At 45.1% G+C, this 23,578-nt stretch overlaps 9 non-coding genes across 9 annotated transcripts; all 9 read right to left on the bottom strand.

Annotated features, from left to right (window-relative positions):
* Positions 1-1,649: 1,649 nt before the first annotated feature.
* Positions 1,650-1,721, bottom strand: TRNAH-GUG (transfer RNA histidin (anticodon GUG)). The gene has a single exon. It is a non-coding gene; the product is annotated as a tRNA-His (tRNA).
* A 1,285-nt stretch (positions 1,722-3,006) lies between these two features.
* Positions 3,007-3,088, bottom strand: TRNAS-AGA (transfer RNA serine (anticodon AGA)). Its single transcript has one exon. It is a non-coding gene; the product is annotated as a tRNA-Ser (tRNA).
* A 1,497-nt stretch (positions 3,089-4,585) lies between these two features.
* TRNAH-GUG (transfer RNA histidin (anticodon GUG)) lies at positions 4,586-4,657 on the bottom strand. Its single transcript has one exon. It is a non-coding gene; the product is annotated as a tRNA-His (tRNA).
* Positions 4,658-5,939: 1,282 nt separating this feature from the next.
* On the bottom strand, positions 5,940-6,021 carry TRNAS-AGA (transfer RNA serine (anticodon AGA)). Its single transcript has one exon. It is a non-coding gene; the product is annotated as a tRNA-Ser (tRNA).
* Positions 6,022-6,316: 295 nt separating this feature from the next.
* Positions 6,317-6,388, bottom strand: TRNAH-GUG (transfer RNA histidin (anticodon GUG)). Its single transcript has one exon. It is a non-coding gene; the product is annotated as a tRNA-His (tRNA).
* A 1,286-nt stretch (positions 6,389-7,674) lies between these two features.
* On the bottom strand, positions 7,675-7,756 carry TRNAS-AGA (transfer RNA serine (anticodon AGA)). The gene has a single exon. It is a non-coding gene; the product is annotated as a tRNA-Ser (tRNA).
* A 295-nt stretch (positions 7,757-8,051) lies between these two features.
* Positions 8,052-8,123, bottom strand: TRNAD-GUC (transfer RNA aspartic acid (anticodon GUC)). Its single transcript has one exon. It is a non-coding gene; the product is annotated as a tRNA-Asp (tRNA).
* A 1,286-nt stretch (positions 8,124-9,409) lies between these two features.
* Positions 9,410-9,489, bottom strand: TRNAS-AGA (transfer RNA serine (anticodon AGA)). The gene has a single exon. It is a non-coding gene; the product is annotated as a tRNA-Ser (tRNA).
* A 14,008-nt stretch (positions 9,490-23,497) lies between these two features.
* On the bottom strand, positions 23,498-23,578 carry TRNAS-AGA (transfer RNA serine (anticodon AGA)). The gene has a single exon. It is a non-coding gene; the product is annotated as a tRNA-Ser (tRNA).

Below are 23,578 nucleotides of genomic sequence, written 5' to 3'. Positions count from 1 at the left end.
AGTACTAACCACTATACGATCACGGCGAGCTACTTGGGCTCAATAACATACACTGACATGGAGAATTTATAATTCGAAACACTCAGGGAACTCCAGTGATAGGCTGAATGTGTTCATTGCTTCCTCATTCCTTATACACAGGATTTGTCTCCTCAGTGGTTGATAGGCTGAAACCGTTTCCTGGCCGCCTGCTTGTGAACTGCCAGAAGTCAAACATCACACATACACTTGTGGGCCTGTGATGGGACACCAATGCAGAGAAACACACCTGGCGCAGATCTTCTATTCTGTCTATTAGACCTGCATCTCCCCTGTACCTCCTCAAGCCATCTGTATGTGAAGCAAGAAAAAGTTAAGGAGCGGTCCATCTACACTTTTATAGGGAGGATGCTGCCGTGAGCTCCTCCCAGCTAATCACACAAACAGCAGTAAAGCAAGATAACTACACAGTTAGGGGGGACTGCATGGTTAGGTTTTTGAGGAATTATTGAAACTGACCTCAGTGACCCATGATCAGAGCTGTGGCTAATGACTGCGCGCCCAATTATGATGAAGCAAGCACCATGGCTCGTAGGGGCCCCACAACATGCTTTTCTTAGCTCAATTAAAGTATAAACCTCTGCCATGTATGAGTGGTAAAGGCTTGTTAATTTGGTTGCTTTTCCAATTCACGTCTGACAACAAGATGAAGGAACATTGGGGCATCAGAAGCTTTGGAAAGTAGCCACCAACCTCAGAGAAAGAGAGAAAGAGGGAAAAGGCAGTGTGAGGTGTGGAGAAAACAGCAGCAGGTACAAGGAGCTCAAATGAGATTAATGGCGCCTAAATAGAGCACATAAAGGAACAGTTACAAATCTAAGAAAAGGGAAAGAAAGACTAGGAAAAAAACACGGAAAGAGCCTGTAGATAAAATTCTCTTCCTGGGACAGCAGGCTAAGAGAAATTTCACAGGGAGCAGTTAAGCTTGTAACACGGGGAGAATAGAAAAGAAAATGCAGTTTTATGAAGTGTGTTTGCCTAATCCAGCAAGCACTTTTGTTTTATTTTTCTATTTGCTTCTTTTATTGGTAAAGTAAGTTTCAAGTGCATGAATGGTATGACTGAGAGAGCCAGGGTATAATAATTTGAAGTGTTTGCACCAGCGCTAATGTAGGACGAGAGTTATAGCAAAGATATGAAAGGGGTAGCGATAATAAATATGTGAAAGGGAAATAGTGACACCAAAATAAGCCACCTATTTATAAAACTGAAATGGAAGAAATTCTAAAGGTTAACTTCTGAAATTGTAGCCGATGTTAAAAAGTTTCTCTTTTTTGGCAGGATTCAAATCTGCGCGTGGGGACCCCAATGGATTTCTAGTCCATCGCCTTAACCACTCGGCCACAACAACTGACTGTAAGTTTTGTGCAAATAATCTTGATATCCTGCAATGCACTTTTTAAAAATAATGTTTTTTTCAGCAGGCACATTCTCTCCTAAAAACAAAAATAAGGCTACATCTTATAATCATGTGTGTTTAAATAATTTGTCAGTAGATCGTTTAAATATTTTAAAGGATCTGTTTTTAATAGACATTTTACAAAAACACCTGGTACATTTGGTAATTCTGTAAAAGAAAAACCCAACTGCCGTGATATTGCCAACCACAATGCCGTGACTCGGATTCGAACCGAGGTTGCTGCAGCCACAACGCAGAGTACTAACCACTATACGATCACGGCGAGCTACTTGGGCTCAATAACATACACTGACATGGAGAATTTATAATTCGAAACACTCAGGGAACTCCAGTGATAGGCTGAATGTGTTCATTGCTTCCTCATTCCTTATACAAAGGATTTGTCTCCTCAGTGGTTGATAGGCTGAAACCGTTTCCTGGCCGCCTGCTTGTGAACTGCCAGAAGTCAAACATCACACATACACTTGTGGGCCTGTGATGGGACACCAATGCAGAGAAACACACCTGGCGCAGATCTTCTATTCTGTCTATTAGACCTGCATCTCCCCTGTACCTCCTCAAGCCATCTGTATGTGAAGCAAGAAAAAGTTAAGGAGCGGTCCATCTACACTTTTATAGGGAGGATGCTGCCGTGAGCTCCTCCCAGCTAATCACACAAACAGCAGTAAAGCAAGATAACTACACAGTTAGGGGGGACTGCATGGTTAGGTTTTTGAGGAATTATTGAAACTGACCTCAATGACCCATGATCAGAGCTGTGGCTAATGACTGCGTGCCCAATTATGATGAAGCAAGGACCATGGCTCGTAGGGGCCCCACAACACGCTTTTCTTAGCTCATTGAATTAAAGTATAAACCTCTGCCATGTATGAGTGGTAAAGGCTTGTTAATTTGGTTGCTTTTCCAATTCACGTCTGACAACAAGATGAAGGAACATTGGGGCATCAGAAGCTTTGGAAAGTAGCCACCAACCTCAGAGAAAGAGAGAAAGAGGGAAAAGGCAGTATGAGGTGTGGAGATAACAGCAGCAGGTACAAGGAGCTCAAATGAGATTAATGGCGCTTAAATAGAGCACATAAAGGAACAGTTACAAATCTAAGAAAAGGGAAAGAAAGACTAGGAAAAAAACACGGAAAGAGCCTGTTGATAAAATTCTCTTCCTGGGACAGCAGGCTAAGAGAAATTACACAGGGAGCAGTTAAGCTTGTAACACGGGGAGAATAGAAAAGAAAATGTGGTTTTATGAAGTGTGTTTGCCTAATCCAGCAAGCACTTTTGTTTTATTTTTCTATTTGCTTCTTTTATTGGTAAAGTAAGTTTCAAATGCATGAATGGTATGACTGAGAGAGCCAGGGTATAATAATTTGAAGTGTTTGCACCAGCGCTAATGTAGGACGAGAGTTATAGCAAAGATATGGAAGGGGTAGCGATAATAAATATGTGAAAGGGCAATAGTGACACCAAAATAAGCCACCTATTTATAAAACTGACATGGAAGAAATTCTAAAGGTTAACTTCTGAAATTGTAGCCGATGTTAAAAGTTTCTCGTTGTTGGCAGGATTCAAACCTGCGCGGGGAGACCCCAATGAATTTCTAGTCCATCGCCTTAACCACTCGGCCACAACAACTGACTGTAAGTTTTGTGCAAATAATCTGTATGAAAGTTTTCAAGGTGTCCCACAGCAAATTCCTGGTATTCTGCAATGCACTTTTTTAAAATAATGTTTTTTTCAGCAGGCACATTCTCTCCTAAAAACAAAAATTGCATGAGTATATCTCTAGTTTGGAAAAGGATAGGCTTTCATGCATACTCTCATGTGGCACTCAAGTTTTTGGGACCCTATTGTACTCTGTTTTCGTGCTGCTTTTAGTCTATGGCCCATATTACAGAAGTCTACCATCTTTGAGTATTTGAGGCTCTTTTGTAAGTGATTTATCTTTTTTACTTGAAGAACTATATAATAAAGGGGTCAGGGAAAGATTGCATTTATGGAAGATAAAAGAAGGCACACTTGTCTCACCAAATGCCGTAGAGAAACCTGATGTTTTACTCATGTTATCCTTAGTTTGTTTTTGTTAGACCTTGCATTCTTAAGTTGGCCTCAACCCTACCTTATTGCTTTTCACCTACGCATTTTGCTGTATCTTTTTGTTGGCCTTAGGACTCTGATCACTTTATTGCTACTAATCAGTGCTGAAGTGCACGTGCTTCTTCCCTAATCATGTGTGTAATTGGAGTATACCTGACTGACAGATTTCATTGACTTGAAAGCCCCTTGTAAAGTGGTATACCATATACCCAGGAACTGATTGTGCCGCCCAAAAAAGTATCATTTCAAACATGTCTCAAGCCTGCTACTGCAGTGCCTGTGCTGCAGTGTACTGCCACTTCGACTTGCCATTTAAAACTACTTGCCAAGCCTTAAACTCCAATTTTATTACATCTAATTAACCAAAAGGTAGGCCCTAGGTAGTCCTAGGGGCATCATGCTATGTAAGTAAAAGGTAAGACATGTACTGTGGTAGTTTGCATGTCCTGGTAGTACAAAACAGTCTATTACATTTTTCACTACTGTGAGGTCTGCCCCTCTCATAGGTTAGCATTGGGTATTCCCTTATACTTTTTGGGGGGTAATTCCATATCAGAGAGGAGAAGCTTTATTTATTTATTGATAAATCCTATTTACTGGTGAGGTTGGATTTAACTTTACTATTTTATAAATGCCATTTTTAGAGAGTGAGCATTTCTCTGCACTTACTGCTCTATTTGCCTAAAAACCTGTCTCCAATTGACGTCTGGATTGGGCTGCGAGACAGCTACATTTGTGCATTCCCTCTAGACAGCCACAATACAGGTCACTCAACTGCAACTGCATTCATCTGCATTCTGATTGGCATGGGGGAGAGCTCCATTCCCCCACCACAAATAGGTTCAAGAACGATAATTTATGTCAGTAGGTACAATATAGCTACATCTTATAATCATGTGTGTTAAAATAATTTGTCGTTAGATCGTTTAAATATTTTAAAGGATCTGTTTTTAATAGACATTTTACAAAAACAACTGGTACATTTGGTAATTCTGTAAAAGAAAAACCCAACTGCCGTGACATTGCCAACCACAATGCCGTGACTCGGATTCGAACCGAGGTTGCTGCGGCCACAACGCAGAGTACTAACCACTATACGATCACGGCAAGCTACTTGGGCTCAATAACATACAGTGACATGGAGAATTTATAATTCGGAACACTCAGGGAACTCCTGTGATAGGCTGAATGTGTTCATTGCTTCCTCATTGCTTATACAAAGGCTTTGTCTCCTCAGTGGTTGATAGGCTGAAACTGTTTCCTGGCCGCCTGCTTGTGAACTGCCAGGAGTCAAAGATCACACATACACTTGTGGGCCTGTGATGGGACACCAATGCAGAGAAACACACCTGGCGGAGATCTTCTATTCTGTCTAGTAGACCTGCATCTCCCCTGTACCTCCTCAAGCCATCTGTATGTGAAGCAAGAAAGAGTTAAGGAGCGGTCCATCTACACTTTTATAGGGAGGATGCTGCCGTGAGCTCCCCCCAGCTAATCACACAAACAGCAGTAAAGCAAGATAACTACACAGTTAGGGGGGACTGCATGGTTAGGTTTTTGAGGAATTATTGAAACTGACCTCAGTGACCCATGATCAGAGCTGTGGCTAATGACTGCGTGCCTAATTATGATGAAGCAAGCACCATGGCTCGTAGGGACCCCACAACACGCTTTTCTTAGCTCAATTAAAGTATAAACCTCTGCCATATATGAGTGGTAAAGGCTTGTTAATTTGGTTGCTTTTCCAATTCACGTCTGACAACAAGATGAAGGAACATTGAGGCATCAGAAGCTTTGGAAAGTAGCCACCAACCTCAGAGAAAGAGAGAAAGAGGGAAAAGGCAGTATGAGGTGTGGAGAAAACAGCAGCAGGTACAAGGAGCTCAAATGAGATTAATGGCGCCTAAATAGAGCACGTAAAGGAAGAGTTACAAATCTAAGAAAAGGGAAAGAAAGACTAGGAAAAAAACACGGAAAGAGCCTGTAGATAAAATTCTCTTCCTGGGACAGCAGGCTAAGAGAAATTACACAGGGAGCAGTTAAGCTTGTAACACGGGGAGAATAGAAAAGAAAATGCAGTTTTATGAAGTGTGTTTGCCTAATCCAGCAAGCACTTTTGTTTTATTTTTCTATTTGCTTCTTTTATTGGTAAAGTAAGTTTCGAGTACATGAATGGTATGACTGAGAGAGCCAGGGTATAATAATTTGAAGTGTTTGCACCAGCGCTAATGTAGGACGAGAGTTATAGCAAAGATATGAAAGGGGTAGCGATAATAAATATATGAAAGGGCAATAGTGACACCTAAATAAGCCACCTACTTATAAAACTGACATTGAAGAAATTATAAAGGTTAACTTCTGAAATTGTAGCCGATGTTAAAAAGTTTCTCGTTGTTGGCAGGATTCGAACCTGCGCGGGGGGACCCCAATGGATTTCTAGTCTATCGCCTTAACCACTCGGCCACAAAAACTGACTGTAAGTTTTGTGCAAATAATCTGCATGAAAGTTTTCAAGGTGTTCCACAGAAAATTCCTGATATCCTGCAATGCACTTTTTAAAAATAATGTTTTTTTCAGCAGGCACATTCTCTCCTAAAAACAAAAATAAGGCTACATCTTATAATCATGTGTGTTTAAATAATTTGTCGTTAGATCGTTTAAATATTTTAAAGGATCTGTTTTTAATAGACATTTTACAAAAACAACTGGTACATTTGGTAATTCTGTAAAAGAAAAACCCAACTGCCGTGACATTGCCAACCACAATGCCGTGACTCGGATTCGAACCGAGGTTGCTGCGGCCACAACGCAGAGTACTAACCACTATACGATCACGGCGAGCTACTTGGGCTCAATAACATACAGTGACATGGAGAATTTATAATTCGAAACACTCAGGGAACTCCTGTGATAGGCTGAATGTGTTCATTGCTTCCTCATTCCTTATACAAAGGGTTTGTCTCCTCAGTGGTTGATAGGCTGAAACCGTTTCCTGGCCGCCTGCTTGTGAACTGCCAGAAGTCAAAGATCACACATACACTTGTGGGCCTGTGATGGGACACCAATGCAGAGAAACACACCTGGCGCAGATCTTCTATTCTGTCTATTAGACCTGCATCTCCCCTGTACATCCTCAAGCCATCTGTATGTGAAGCAAGAAAAAGTTAAGGAGCGGTCCATCTACACTTTTATAGGGAGGATGCTGCCGTGAGCTCCTCCCAGCTAATCACACAAACAGCAGTAAAGCAAGATAACTACACAGTTAGGGGGGACTGCATGGATAGGTTTTTGAGGAATTATTGAAACTGACCTCAGTGACCCATGATCAGAGCTGTGGCTAATGACTGCGTGCCCAATTATGATGAAGCAAGCACCATGGCTCGTAGGGGCCCCACAACACGCTTTTCTTAGCTCATTGAATTAAAGTATAAACCTCTGCCATGTATGAGTGGTAAAGGCTTGTTAATTTGGTTGCTTTTCCAATTCACGTCTGACAACAAGATGAAGGAACATTGGGGCATCAGAAGCTTTGGAAAGTAGCCACCAACCTCAGAGAAAGAGAGAAAGAGGGAAAAGGCAGTATGAGGTGTGGAGAAAACAGCAGCAGGTACAAGGAGCTCAAATGAGATTAACGGCGCCTAAATAGAGCACGTAAAGGAACAGTTACAAATCTAAGAAAAGGGAAACAAAGACTAGGAAAAAAACACGGAAAGAGCCTGTAGATAAAATTCTCTTCCTGGGACAGCAGGCTAAGAGAAATTACACAGGGAGCAGTTAAGCTTGTAACATGGGGAGAATAGAAAAGAAAATGCAGTTTTATGAAGTGTGTTTGCCTAATCCAGCAAGCACTTTTGTTTTATTTTTCTATTTGCTTCTTTTAATGGTAAAGTAAGTTTCAAGTGCATGAATGGTATGACTGAGAGAGCCAGGGTATAATAATTTGAAGTGTTTGCACCAGCGCTAATGTAGGACGAGAGTTATAGCAAAGATATGAAAGGGGTAGCGATAATAAATATGTGAAAGGGCAATAGTGACACCAAAATAAGCCACCTATTTATAAAACTGACATGGAAGAAATTCTAAAGGTTAACTTCCGAAATTGTAGCCGATGTTAAAAAGTTTCTCGTTGTTGGCAGGATTCGAACCTGCGCAGGGGGACCCCAATGGATTTCTAGTCCATCGCCTTAACCACTCGGCCACAACAACTGACTGTAAGTTTTGTGCAAATAATCTGTATGAAAGTTTTCAAGGTGTCCCACAGCAAATTCCTGATATTCTGCAATGCACTTTTTAAAAATAATGTTTTTTTCAGCAGGCACATTCTCTCCTAAAAACAAAAATAAGGCTACATCTTATAATCATGTGTGTTTAAATAATTTGTCGTTAGATCGTTTAAATATTTTAAAGGATCTGTTTTTAATAGACATTTTACAAAAACAACTGGTACATTTGGTAATTCTGTAAAAAAAAAAACCAACTGCCGTGACATTGCCAACCACAATGCCGTGACTCGGATTCGAACCGAGGTTGCTGCGGCGACAACACAGAGTACTAACCACTATACGATCACGGCGAGCTACTTGGGCTCAATAACATACAGTGACATGGAGAATTTATAATTCGAAACACTCAGGGAACTCCTGTGATACGCTGAATGTGTTCATTGCTTCCTCATTCCTTATACAAAGGCTTTGTCTCCTCAGTGGATGATAGGCTGAAACCGTTTCCGGGCCGCCTGCTTGTGAACTGTCAGAAGTCAAAGATCACACATACACTTGTGGGCCTGTGATGGGACACCAATGCAGAGAAACACACCTGGCACAGATCTTCTATTCTTTCTATTAGACCTGCATCTCCCCTGTACCTCCTCAAGCCATCTGTATGTGAAGCAAGAAAGAGTTAAAGAGCGGTCCATCTACACTTTTATAGGGAGGATGCTGCCGTGAGCTCCTCCCAGCTAATCACACAAACAGCAGTAAAGCAAGATAACTACACAGTTAGGGGGGACTGCATGGTTAGGTTTTTGAGGAATTATTGAAACTGACCTCAGTGACCCATGATCAGAGCTGTGGCTAATGACTGCGTGCCTAATTATGATGAAGCAAGCACCATGGCTCGTACGGGCCCCACAACACGCTTCTCTTAGCTCATTGAATTAAAGTATGAACCTCTGCCATGTATGAGTGGTAAAGGCTTGTTAATTTGGTTGCTTTTCCAATTCACGTCTGACAACAAGATGAAGGAACATTGGGGCATTAGAAGCTTTGGGAAGTAGCCACCAACCTTGGAGAAAGAGAGAAAGAGGGAAAAGGCAGTATGAGGTGCGGAGAAAACAGCAGCAGGTACAAGGAGCTCAAATGAGATTAATGGCGCCTAAATAGAGCACGTAAAGAAACAGTTACAAATCTAAGAAAAGGGAAAGAAAGACTAGGAAAAAAACACGGAAAGAGCCTGTAGATAAAATTCTCTTCCTGGGACAGCAGGCTAAGAGAAATTACACAGGGAGCAGTTAAGCTTGTAACACGGGGAGAATAGAAAAGAAAATGCAGTTTTATGAAGTGTGTTTGCCTAATCCAGCAAGCACTTTTTTTTTATTTTTCTATTTGCTTCCTTTATTGGTAAAGTAAGTTTCAAGTGCATGAATGGTATGACTGAGAGAGCCAAGGTATAATAATTTGAAGTGTTTGCACCAGCGCTAATGTAGGACGAGAGTTATAGCAAAGATATGAAAGGGGTAGCGATAATAAATATGTGAAAGGGCAATAGTGACACCAAAATAAGCCACCTATTTATAAAACTGACATGGAAGAAATTCTAAAGGTTAACTTCTGAAATTGTAGCCGATGTTAAAATATTTCTCGTTGTTGGCAGGATTCGAACCTGCGCGGGGACCCCAATGGATTTCTAGTCTATCGCCTTAACCACTCGGCCACAACTACTGACTGTAAGTTTTGTGCAAATAATCTGTATGAACGTTTTCAAGGTGTCCCACAGCAAATTCCTGATATTCTACAATGCACTTTTAAAAAATAATGTTTTTTTCAGCAGGCACGTTCTCTCCTAAAAACAAAAATTGCATGAGTATATCTCTAGTTTGGAAAAGGATAGGCTTTCATGCATACTCTCATGTGGCACTCAAGTTTTTGGGACCCTATTGCACTCTGTTTTCGTGCTGCTTTTAGTCTATGGCCCATATAACAGAAGTCTACCATCTTTGAGTATTTGAGGCTCCTTTGTAAGTGCTTTATCTTTTTTACTTGAAGAGCTATATAATAAAGGGGTCCGGGAAAGATTGCATTTATGGAAGATAAAAGAAGGCACACTTGTCTAACCAAATGCCGTAGAGAAACCTGATGTTTTACTCATGTTATCCTTAGTTCGTTTTTGTTAGACCTTGCATTCTTAAGGTGGTCTCAACCCTACCTTATTGCTTTTCACCTACGCATTTTGCTGTATCTTTTTGTTGGCCTTAGGACTCTAATCAATTTATCGCTTCTAATCATTGTGCTGAAGTGCACGTGCTTCTTCCCTAATCATGTGTGTAATTGTAGTATACCTGACTGACAGATTTAATTTACTTTAAAGCCCCTTGTAAAGAGATATACCATATACCCAGGGACTGATTGTGCCGCCCAAAGAAGTAGCATTTCAAACCTGTCTCAAGCCTGCTACTGCAGTGCCTGTGCTGCAGTGTACTGCCACTTCGACTTGCCATTTAAAACTACTTAAAGCCTTAAACTCCAATTTTATTACATATAATTAACCCCTAAGGTAGGCCCTAGATAGTCCTAGGGGCATCATGCTATGTAAGTAAAAGGTAAGACATGTACTGTGGTAGTTTGCATGTCCTGGTAGTACCAAACAGTCTATTACATTTTTCACTACTGTGAGGTCTGCCCCTCTCATAGGTTAGCATTGGGTATTCCCTTATACTTTTTGGGGGGTAATTCCATATCAGAGAGGAGAAGCTTTATTTATTTATTGATAAATCCTATTTACTGGTGAGGTTGGATTTAACTTTACTATTTTATAAATGCCATTTTTAGAGAGTGAGCATTTCTCTGCACTTACTGCTCTATTTGCCTGAAAACCTGTCTCCAATTGACGTCTGGATTGGGCTGCGAGACAGCTACATTTGTGCATTCCCTCTAGACAGCCACAACACAGGTCACTCAACTGCAACTGCATTCATCTGCATTCTGATTGGCATGGGGGAGAGCTCCATTCCCCCCACCGCAAATAGGTTCAAGAACCATAATTTATGTCAGTAGGTACAATTTAGCTACATCTTATTGTAGGAGAGTAGGGTCTGCTATCCTATGGTCACCCCAAATTTTTGCTTTTTGCTTCACTGGTTTATGACTTAATGTGGCTGTGGGCCTGCTAATCAGACCCACAGCCTGCTGTTCTCTCTCTAAATTGTAACCCATGCACTTTAGGTGCATAACAAAATTGGAACTGGTTCACCTTATTGGCCCCTGTAACAGTGTACCCAGGTACCCAGGGCATAGGTGCTTCCAAGGCCTACCAGGGGCTGCAGCACGTATTGTGCCACCCCTGGCCTGGCCTCCATATTTGACACAACTGGCTGAATCACTCAGCTGGGGTAAGTCGGTGTAACCACCCCTTACTTAGGTGTAGTATGCCTATACCTAACCTAAAATGGACACATATGTTCCTATCAGCCACTCCTATGGAAGGCCTCATCAATCCTGGAGGCAGAGTGCTTGGAAATATGTGAGATGGTGCTCTGGCATGAGCTGAGCCTGTCTGCAGCTTTCGGAACCATGTCCTTTAGCTGTTTCATGATACTGCCATACCATATACTCTTAAGTGCGGAGGTCTTAACAGAGAAATTCATCCCATATATTCCCGCAAGAACTCTGAGATCTGGAGACCATGAACTATTATGTGTCCCCAGATTCTGGAAAACACGACAAGGTGGTAGAGCTCTGTCAGTGGCAGGCCCGAAACTTTGGAATGAACTTCCATTGGAAATCAGAGCTTGCAGGGAACATCTTCCTTTCAGGAAAAAATTAAAAACTTTTTTATTTAACTACTGATACTTGTGGAACATTATTAACACATGACAGGGCTATTTGCTTTCTGATGTTGCCAAAGGCGCGGAGATACTCCCTAGGGAGTCGATTCCCAGCGCGGTATAAGCTTGCAAATAAATAAATAAATAAATAAATAATCCTCGCGGTTAAATGCTATCTTGGGTTTGGCTTTATCAAAACATGTCGAGTAAGGTGTCATACGAATTGGAATACTACCCCCTCGCCAGTTCTGGCGACGGGGGTAGCATTCCACCCTTCTAGAGGGACACGACATGTACCTAACCTGAACCCCGGTTAAAGTTAAACAGAGCCTCAGCATCGCAAAATGGATGCTGCCACCACAGACACAAGTCTGACCTCCAGTTGCTGGGAGTCCTTCCAGCGAGGGCAGCTTGGACAAAGGGTTTCCTGCCTTGGGAGGTGCTAGCACCACCCCAGACAGGATTTTGTGTATTGGGTAGGACAGGGCTGAATAGAATCAGACATGCCTGGGGCACACAAGGTGTCCCCGTGCATAGGCCAGTTCAAACTGGTGCTGGGGCTTTCCTGCCCCAGTCCTGGCGCGAAACTGGACAAAGGAAAGGGGGTGTAACCACTCCCCTTCCTGGTCCCACCCAGAGGAGGGACCTAGTAGGTGATCCGGCCCCCCAGATTCGAATAGGAGCGGGAGCTGTGTCCTGAGACTTCAGATCATCCTGAATCAACTTGAAATGCAGAAGAAGACTGGACTTCGACATTCTGCTGCTCAGAAGACGGAAGAGAATCTCCCTTGTGGCCAAGGAGTGACCACCCTGTGAATACAGGCACCAACCAGCAACTCGACGTCTGATTTGCCACTGCCTCCCGCCGGAGCCCGAGCCCAGAGCCTGACAAGACCCAGACTCCCAAACTTCTCACAGCCAGATCCACAGTCCCTGCAAAGAAGGGACCCGTGGAGGCACCGAGAGACGCGGGACCGGACTTCTTGGAAGACCCCTGAAAAGCTGACTGTGCAGCATCAGAGGTACCCTCGACGTTGTGCTTTGGGGACTGAGAACCCCTACCACCGAGCAGCCCTTGCACCAAAGATCAGCCCCCCAGCATCTCCTCGATCTGCGTGGGGCCCTTTTGCACCGTGCCACTCAATGCGCCATCCCAGCCACTTGCCACGTGGCTAGCGGCCATCTTGGCGACAAAACCTTCAACTTTCACTGCGGGTCTGGTTGCTCCGGACTTGCCCTTGCTCCTGTAAAAGGGAGCACCCGCTCTGACCTTGCTGGTCCGAGTGACAAGCCTTTTTTGATTCCTGCGTGGCTTGCATTAGCCAAGGCCTGTTTGCTCCAATCAAGTTGCCGACACCGCCAACAGCGAGAAGCCTGCGTGGGACAGATGGTGACCGATACCTTGATGTCCTTGACCCCTCGTGTCCACGTGGCTGCAGAGAGAAGCTACACCTCAACGCCTGTTTGCACCCGACATCGCCTGGTTCCACGGTAGTCACTGGCTAGTGACTTTGAACATTGTCCCCTCTGCTTTCAGGTCTTCACGACTTCCGATACACCCTTGGATCCACCGGAACTCTTCACATCGAGCCGCCTGCAGCATCTTCAGCTCCAAGCACCATCGACCAGTGTGACGAAACCCGACATTACTTCGACCCTATGCACCCGCGTCCTGTGGGTGAGGTAACTCAGCAACGCCGGTGTTCCCATACTGGTACTCACCTCTAGGGTCTGTGTCTAAAGTTTCATTCCTCTAGGTCACTCGGAAGGTTCCTCTGTAACTAACTTTGTACTTTTTACGCACCATAGACTTTACATTGGTGAATGCGTGCACTTTAAACTTTGCACCGAGTCCCGCGGGCCTTTCCCGACTTAGTCATTGCTAGTCCTGATCAGCTCCAGCGATTCCAAAGGCCCTAGGCCTACCTCCTCTTCGATTGGTATCTCTTATACCACTTTCTTAGTATATGGTTTAGGTGGCCCCTAGGGCTCATCCATATTGTGCAACTTTTGTGTATTTTAAACTGTCTTGTGTTTAACGCTTGTGCTTCTGTGCTCATAAAGAGACCAGGGGAGATTTGTAGTTAATAAATCTATATATATTTTCAATATATATCTGTGTGGTGTCCTTTCATTTGGTATTCGAGGGATTGTGTATGGTAAAACAGCTTGCTTCACATGCCTTTACAGAGTTTAGCCTAAGACTGCTTAGTCCATGCTACCCCTAGGATAGCTTGTCTATAAGGTTGACTTGACAACCTGCATCATAAGGGTTGCTTGGCATGGTACAAGGTGATCACTAGAACTAGTGAGCATCACATACCAGGCCAACTTCTCACATTGGTGAGCAGCGGATTGGGATTTGAGCTTGCTGTTGTTTTACCATTACAATCTTTGAGAGTATCATTTGAAAGATCATACAGGTACCTGATAGGTACACTAAAACAAGACTAGTATACTTAAGTTCTACTGAACTTAGTTGTTGTAGAGGATAGGGAGTAGCACACCCATACTACAACTACTAGATAGGTTTTGTAGGAAAACACAAGTGTAGGTAGATTGCAACACATCCACCACACTAGAGCAATGTCTGGAGCAGAGGGATCCACTGGACCTATCTCTGTTGAGAGTGACCCTCCAAGGGCACCATCCAAATTTGCTATCTTTCCTTTTAAGGAACTGAGGCAACTGTGTTCCATGAGAGGAATCAAAACAGGTCCTACTCCTACAGCAGGACACCTCAGAGAGCTGTTAGACCAGTCTGAAGCTCTAAAGACCCCCAAACCAGGCCCCTCAGGGACTGGAGAGGGAGGCTCTCCCACTGAAGATGATAACCCTGACGCCCCTGCCTCTGTCATCCAGATAGATGAGGAAGACCAGACCACTGGGAATACTCAGCCTGAGGAAGAGGAAGAGGAGGAGGAGGAGGAAGAAAGTGATTTTGATGATGGTAGAAATAGCCAGGTGTTAGTCAGCAGGCTTAACCAGGCTAACTTAAGCTTATTTGGGACTGAAGGTGGGTCCAACCCATTCAGACCCCCAAGTGGACTTAACCAGGAGCATAGGAGGAGAAGGAATCACTCAGGTGAATCCAATACTTCCCATGTTTCTAGAGGTTCTCATGGCAACTCCAGAAGGGAGTTGACTAGCCCTCAGAGAAGGGAACATGAGGCCAAAATGAGAGAGGCTGAACTTAGGATCCATAAGCAAGAGTTAGAAGTTGCCCTGGCCAAAGAGAAACTTGCTAGAGCAAGGCAACCTAGAGAGAGTGGATTAGGATCCACTGGTGGCAGCACTATCCCTAAGGATAAAGACAGGTCCTATGACAATAGAAACCTGAGTAAGATTTTGCCCCCCTACAAAGTTGGGGATGATATCCACAAGTGGATGGCTGCACTTGAGAGAGCTTGCAAAGTACAGCAGGTCCCTCAGGAGCAGTGGGCAGCAATCTTGTGGCTCTCCTTTGAAGGTAGAGGCCGAGACAGACTCCTCACAGTTAGTAATGGGGATTCTAGAAACTACCTAGTCCTGAAGAGTGCTCTGATTGATGGGTTAGGCTTAACCACTGAACAGTACAGGTTAATGTTCAGAGATACCCAGAAGACACAGACTCAGGACTGGTCTGAATTTGTTGAATGTGCCACTAAAGCTTTGGAGGGCTGGTTGCTGGGAAGTAAGGTTACAGACTATGAAGGATTGTACAATTTGCTTATGAGAGAACAGATTTTAAATAACTGTCAGAACCAGCAGTTGCATCAACATTTGGTTGACTCAGATCAAACCTCTCCCCAAGAATTGGGAAAGAGGGCAGACAAATGGGTTAGAACCAGAGTTAAGAAAAAGAACCAGAACCAGAACCAGGGTGGTGACCAAAAGAAAACAGACCAGAAGGGTGGGGAGCAGAAAGCTAAAGACCAGAAGTCTTCAACAGGGCCCCAAACTAATACTGAGGGAGGGTCCCAAACTTCCAAGGAGAAGAAGAAAGAAGGTCAAAGAAAACCCTGGTGTAGCTTTTGCAAAAACACCACTCACTGGACAAGTGATTGTAAAAAGGGTGGAGCCCCCAACACTGCAGACCCTAAGGCACCTGCACCCACTATTACAGTTGGCGGTGTTGGTCTATAGACTAAGGGGGTAGTGGGTATCACCTTGGGAACTGATGGAGATTCTGGCCTAGTCAGAACTCCTACACAGGCTGTTCTGATTTGTGATGGGGAAATTGATTTTTCCCCTACTGTCAGTCCCAATAATTTGGGCAAGTACAGACAGACACCTCTGATTAATGAAAAAGTGGCTCAAGCATACAGGGACACATGTGCCAGTGTCACTATGGTGACGCCTAGCTTTGTGGACCCTGGACAGTACATACCAGGTGATAATTACCCGGTGACCAATGCCAGCAATGTCACTACTACACATAGTGTGGCAATTGTTAACTTTTCCTGGGGAGGGGTAACTGGCCTAAAAAGAGTTGTGGTTAGTGCTGATCTCCCAGTAGAATGTTTGATGGGCAATGACCTGGAGAGCTCTCTATGGTCAGAAGTTGAGTACAGGACTCATGCAGAGATGTTAGGGATATCATCACATGTCCTGGCTGTGACCAGGTCACAGGCCAAAAAGTGCCTCTCTGAACCTCAGGTCTTGGATCCTGGAACAATGGGCCAAGTACCTCCCAAGACAAGGAACAGGAGGGTAAAGGCTGTGCCTTCCCAAATGCCTACAAGTGAGGATCAGCCTTCACAGGAAGATGATTCTGAGACCCCTGAAGGAACTGTCCCTATAGAGCTTGAACCTGATCAGGTTGAGTTTCTGGGGACAGGGGGACCTTCTAGGGAAGACTTGGGGCAGGCTCAGTTATCCTGTCCTTCTCTTGAACCCCTCAGACAGCAGGCTGCTGCTGAGGCTGCTGGGAATGCTCAAGGTACCCATAAAGTTTATTGGGATGATGGGCTCCTTTATTCAGAGGGTCGAGACCCCAAGCCTGGTACAACCAGGAGGTTGGTCATACCTCTGCAATTTAGGGGCTTCCTTCTTACCTTGGCACACGATATTCCCTTAGCAGGACACCTAGGCCAGAACAAAACATGGGACAGACTTGTCTGTCACTTTCACTGGCCTCACATGTCAGAAGATTCAAAGGAGTTTTGTCGCTCCTGTGTAACCTGCCAAGCAAGTGGCAAAGCAGGTGGTACCACAAAGGCCCCTCTGATACCACTACCTGTGGTGGGGGTGCCCTTTGAAAGGGTAGGGATTGACATTGTTGGACCAATGGATCCCCCTACAGCATCTGGGCACAGTTTCATACGGGTGGTGGTGGAAATTGCCACCAGGTACCCAGAAGCAATTCCACTTAGGACCACAACAGCTCCTGTTGTGGCCAGGGCCTTACTTGGAGTTTTCTCCAGAGTGGGGTTTCCTAAGGAGGTAGTATCTGATAGAGGTGCAAACTTCATGTCAGGATACTTGACAGCTATGTGGAAGGAATGTGGTGTCAACTACAAGTTCACCACTCCCTATCATCCACAGTGCAATGGGCTTGTTGAAAGATTTAACAAGACCCTAAAGGGCATGATCAAAGGATTACCTGAAAAGCTCAGGCGAAGATGGGATATCCTTCTGCCCTGCCTTCTGTTTGCTTACAGAGAGGTCCCACAAAAGGGGGTTGGCTTCAGCCCCTTTGAATTGTTTTTTGGGCACCCTGTAAGAGGACCCCTATGTCTGGTGAGGGAAGGATGGGAGTTACCTCTCAAAAAGCCCAAGCAGGACGTAGTGGACTATGTACTTGGTCTCCGCTCCAGGATGGCTGAGTATATGGAGAAGGCATCCAAAAACCTTGAGGCTAGCCAGGAATTACAGAAAGCCTGGCATGACCAAAAGGCTGTCTTGACTGAGTACCAGCCTGGGCAGAAAGTATGGGTGTTGGAGCCAGTGGCCCCAGCAGCACTCCAAGACAAATGGTCTGGACCCCATACAATCATTGAGAAGAAGGGAGAGGTTACCTACTTGGTGGACCTAGGAACTCCCAGGAGCCCCCACAGGGTGCTCCATGTTAACAGGCTGAAAGCATATGTTGACAGGAGAGACATGGGCTTGCTCATGGCTACAGATGAGGGGCAGGAGGAAGAGAGTGACCCTCTCCCAGACCTGCTGACTCAGAATCCTGAGGATGGCTCAGTTGATGGTGTGGCCTTAGATGGCAGCCTCACTGAACATCAGCAACATGACTGTAGACAGGTTTTGCAGTCATATCGACATATGTTCTCCCTGACACCCAGTCAGACTAACTGGTGTACCCATGTGGTGGACACTGGTGATAGTCTTCCTGTAAAGAACACAATTTACAGGCAGCCTGACCATGTCAGAGACTGTATCAAGGCTGAGGTGCAAAAGATGCTGGAATTAGGTGTCATTGAGCCTTCAGAGAGCCCCTGGGCTAGCCAAGTGGTTCTGGTCCCCAAAACTCACACCAAAGATGGAAAGAGAGAGATGAGATTTTGTGTGGATTACAGAGGACTCAATGCTGTCACCAGGACAGATGCACACCCTATTCCAAGGGCAGATGATCTCATAGAGAAATTGGCTTCTGCCAAGTATTTGAGCACATTTGACTTGACAGCTGGCTACTGGCAAATCAGGTTAGCTGAGGAGTCTAAAGCCAAGACAGCATTTTCTACCCCCAGTGGACATTATCAGTTTGTGATAATGCCCTTTGGTTTGAAAAATGCACCTGCCACCTTCCAAAGGTTGGTGAATCAAGTCCTTACTGGGTTGGATGACTTCTGTGCAGCATATCTGGACGATATTGCTGTCTTTAGCTCCACCTGGGAGGATCACCTGGTCCACCTGAAGGAAGTGCTAGAGGCTCTGCAAAAGGCAGGCCTCACTATCAAGGCAACCAAGTGCCAGATAGGGCAGAGTAAGGTTGTGTACTTGGGCCACCTTGTGGGTGGAGGCCAAGTTCAACCACTGGAGAGTAAGATTCAGACCATTAATGGACTGGACTCCTCCAACTACCCAGACTCAGGTCAGAGCTTTCTTGGGCCTGACTGGGTACTACAGGAAGTTTGTTAAGAGCTATGGGTCCATTGTGACTCCTCTTAATGATCTGACATCTAAGAAGATGCCCAAAAAGGTTCAGTGGACAGTAAGCTGTCAAAAGGCATTTGATGACCTGAAGAAGGCCATGTGCTCTGCACCTATCCTGAAGAGTCCTGACTACTCAAGATAGTTTATTGTCCAAACAGATGCTTCTGAGTTGGGAGTGGGAGCTGTGCTTTCACAACTTAATGTAGATGGTCAAGACCAGCCCATTGCTTTCATTAGCAGAAGGCTGACCCCCAGAGAGAAACGTTGGTCAGCCATTGAGAGGGAGGCCTTTGCTGTGGTGTGGGCCCTGAAGAAGTTGAGACCATACTTGTTTGGCACTCACTTCAAGATTCAGACAGACCATAAGCCCCTCTTATGGCTTAATCAGATGAAGGGTGAAAACCCCAAACTGCTAAGGTGGTCCATTTCCCTACAGGGGATGGACTTTACAGTGGAGCACCGCCCAGGGACTGACCACGGTAATGCAGATGGTCTCTCCAGGTACTTCCACTTAGAACATGAAGACACAACTGGTCAAGGTTAGTCTAATGTCCCTGCGTTTGGGGGGGGGGTTGTGTAGGAGAGTAGGGTCTGCTATCCTATGGTCACCCCAAATTTTTGCTTTTTGCTTCACTGGTTTATGACTTAATGTGCCTGTGGGCCTGCTAATCAGACCCACAGCCTGCTGTTCTCTCTCTAAATTGTAACCCATGCACTTTAGGTGGATAACGAAATTGGAACTGGTTCACCTTATTGGCCCCTGTAACAGTGTACCCAGGTACCCAGGGCATAGGTGCTTCCAAGGCCTACCAGGGGCTGCAGCACGTATTGCGCCACCCCTGGCCTGGCCTCCATATTTGACACAACTGGCTGAATCACTCAGCTGGGGTAAGTCGGTGTAACCACCCCTTACTTAGGTGTAGTATGCCTATACCTAACCTAAAATGGACACATATGTTCCTATCAGCCACTCCTATGGAAGGCCTCATCAATCCTGGAGGCAGAGTGCTTGGAAATATGTGAGATGGTGCTCTGGCATGAGCTGAGCCTGTCTGCAGCTTTCGGAACCATGTCCTTTAGCTGTTTCATGATACTGCCATACCATATACTCTTAAATGCATTATAATCCTCGCGGTTAAATGCTATCTTGGGTTTGGCTTTATCAAAACATGTCGAGTAAGGTGTCATACGAATTGGAATACTACCCCCTCGCCAGTTCTGGCGACGGGGGTAGCATTCCACCCTTCTAGAGGGACACGGCATGTACCTAACCTGAACCCCGGTTAAAGTTAAACAGAGCCTCAGTATCGCAAAATGGATGCTGCCACCACAGACACAAGTCTGACCTCCTGTTGCTGGGAGTCCTTCCAGCGAGGGCAGCTTGGACAAAGGGTTTCCTGCCTTGGGAGGTGCTAGCACCACCCCAGACAGTATTTTGTGTATTGGGTAGGACAGGGCTGAATAGAATCAGACATGCCTGGGGCACACAAGGTGTCCCCGTGCATAGGCCAGTTCAAACCGGTGCTGGGGCTTTCCTGCCCCAGTCCTAACGCGAAACTGGACAAAGGAAAGGGGGTGTAACCACTCCCCTTCCTGGTCCCACCCAGAGGAGGGACCTAGTAGGTGATCCGGCCCCCCAGATTCGAATAAGAGTGGGAGCTGTGTCCTGAGACTGCAGATCATCCTGAATCAACTTGAAATACAGAAGAAGACTGGACTTCGACATTCTGCTGCTCAGAAGACGGAAGAGAATCTCCCTTGTGGCCAAGGAGTGACCACCCTGTGAATACAGGCACCAACCAGCAACTTGACTTCTGCTTTGCCGCCGCCTCCCGCTAGAGTCCGAGCCCAGAGCCTGACAAGACCCAGACTCCCAGACTTCTCACAGCCCGATTCACAGTCCCTGCAAAGAAGGGACCCGTGGACGCAATGAGAGACGTGGGACCGGACTTCTTGGAAGACCCCTGAAAAGCTGACTGCGCAGCATCAGAGGTACCCTCGACGTTGTGCTTTGGGGACTGAGAACCCCTACCACCGAGCAGCCCTTGCTCCAAATATCAGCCCCCCAGCTTCTCCACGATCTGCGTGGGGCCCTTTTGCACCATGCCACTCGACGCGCCATCCCGGCCACTTGCCACGTGGCTAGCGGCCATCTTGACGACAAAACCTTCAACTTTTACTGCGAGTCTGGTTTCTCCGGACTTGCCCTTGCTCCTGTAAAAGGGAGCATCCGCTCTGACCTTGCTGGTCCGAGTGACAAGCCTTTTTTGATTCCTGCGTGGCTTGCATTAGCCAAGGCCTGTTTGCTCCAATCAAGTTGCTAACACCGCCAACAGCGAGAAGCTTGCGTGGGACAGCTCGAGACCGACTCCTGGACGTCCTCGACCCCTCGTGTCCACGTGGCTGCAGAGAGAAGCTATACCTCAATGCCTGTTTGCACCCGACATCGCCTGGTTCCAGCCTGGTTCCACGGTAGTCATTGGCTAGTGACTTTGAACATTGTCCCCTCTGCTTTCAGGTCTTCACGACTTCCGATCCACCCTTGGATCCACCGGAACTCTTCACATCGAGCCGCCTGCAGCATCTTCAGCTCCAAGCACCATCGACCAGCGTGACGAAACCCGACACTACTTCGACCCTATGCACCCGCGTCCTGTGGGTGAGGTAACTCAGCAACGCCGGTGTTCCCACACTGGTACACACCTCTAGGGTCTGTGTCTAAAGTTTCATTCCTCTAGGTCACTCGGAAGGTTCCTCTGTAACTAACTTTGTACTTTTTTACGCACCATAGACTTTACATTGGTGAATGCGTGCACTTTAAACATTGCACCCGAGTCCCGTGGGCCTTTCCCGACTTAGTCATTGCTAGTCCTGATCAGCTCCAGCGATTCCAAAGGCCCTAGGCCTACTTCCTCTTCGATTGGAATCTCTTATACCACTTTCTTAGTATATGGTTTAGGTGGCCCCTAGGGCTCATCCATATTGTGCAACTTTTGTGTATTTTAAACTGTCTTGTGTTTAACGCTTGTGCTTCTGTGCTCATAAAGAGACCAGGGGAGATTTGTAGTTAATAAATCTATATATATTTTCAATATATATCTGTGTGGTGTCCTTTCATTTGGTATTCGAGGGATTGTGTATGGTAAAACAGCTTGCTTCACATGCCTTTACAGAGTTTAGCCTAAGACTGCTTAGTCCATGCTACCCCTAGGATAGCTTATCTATAAGGTTGACTTGACAACCTGCACCATAAGGGTTGCTTGGCATGGTACAAGGTGATCACTAGAACTAGTGAGCATCACATACCAGGCCAACTTCTCACACTTATAATCATGTGTGTTTAAATAATTTATTCGTTAGATCGTTTAAATATTTTAAAGGATCTGTTTTTAATAGACATTTTACAAAAACGACTGGTACATTTGGTAATTCTGTAAAGGAATAACACAACTGCCGTGACATTGCCAAGACGAGGAATCGAACCGAGGTTGCTGCAGCCACAACGCAGAGTACTAATCACTATACGATGACAGCGAGCTACTTGGGCTCAATAACATACCATGACATGGAGAATTTATAATTCTGAACACTCAGGGAACTCCTGTGATAGGCTGAATGTGTTCATTGCTTCCTCATTCCTTATACAAAAGCTTTGTCTCCTCAGTGGTTGATAGGCTGAAACCGTTTCCTGGCCGCCTGCTTGTGAACTGCCAGAAGTCAAAGATCACACATACACTTGTGGGCCTGTGATGGGACACCAATGCAGAGAAACACACCTGGCGCAGATCTTCTATTCTGTCTATTAGACCTGCATCTCCCCTGTACCTCCTGAAGCCATCTGTATGTGAAGCAAGAAAGAGTTAAGGAGCGGTCCATCTACACTTTTATAGGGAGGATGCTGGAGTGAGCTCCTCCCAGCTAATCACACAAACAGCAGTAAAGCAAGATAACTACACAGTTAGGGGGGACTGCATGGTTAGGTTTTTGAGGAATTATTGAAACTGACCTCTGTGACCCATGATCAGAGCTGTGGATAATGACTGCGTGCCTAATTATGATGAAGCAAGCACCAGGGCTCGTAGGGGCCCAACAACACGCTTTTCTTAGCTCATTGAATTAAAGTATAAACCTCTGCCATGTATGAGTGGTAAAGGTTTGTTAAATTGGTTGCTTTTCCAATTCACGTCTGACAACAAGATGAAGGAACATTGGAGCATCAGAAGCTTTGGAAAGTAGCCACCAACCTCAGAGAAAGAGAGAAAGAGGGAAAAGGCAGTATGAGGTGTGGAGAAAACAGCAGCAGGTACAAGGATCTCAAATGAGATTAATGGCGCCTAAATAGAGCACAAAAAGGAACAGTTACAAATCTAAGAAAAGGGAAAGAAAGACTTGGAAAAATACACGGAAAGAGCCTGTAGATAAAATTCTCTTCCTGGGACAGCAGGCTAAGAGAAATTACACAGGGAGCAGTTAAGCTTGTAACACGGGGAGAATAGAAAAGAAAATGCAGTTTTATGAAGTGTGTTTGCCTAATCCAGCAAGCACTTTTGTTTTATTTTTCTATTTGCTTCTTTTATTGGTAAAATAAGTTTCAAGTGCATGAATGGTATGACTGAGAGAGCCAGGGTATAATAATTTGAAGTGTTTGCACCAGCGCTAATGTAGGACGAGAGTTATAGCAAAGATATGAAAGGGGTAGCGATAATAAATATGTGAAAGGGCAATAGTGACACCAAAATAAGCCACCTATTTATAAAACTGACATGGAAGAAATTCTAAAGGTTAACTTCTGAAATTGTAGCCGATGTTAAAAAGTTTCTAGTTGTTGGCAGTATTCAAACCTGCGCGGGAGATCCCAATGGATTTCTAGTCCATCGCCTTAACCACTCGGCCACAACAAC

The sequence above is a fragment of the Lissotriton helveticus genome, chromosome 12, assembly GCF_964261635.1.
Source record: "Lissotriton helveticus chromosome 12, aLisHel1.1, whole genome shotgun sequence".
NCBI classification, from domain to species: domain Eukaryota; kingdom Metazoa; phylum Chordata; class Amphibia; order Caudata; family Salamandridae; genus Lissotriton; species Lissotriton helveticus.
The sequence above is the reverse complement of the archived record's forward strand: the minus strand, read 5'-3'. Positions and strand labels throughout refer to the sequence as shown.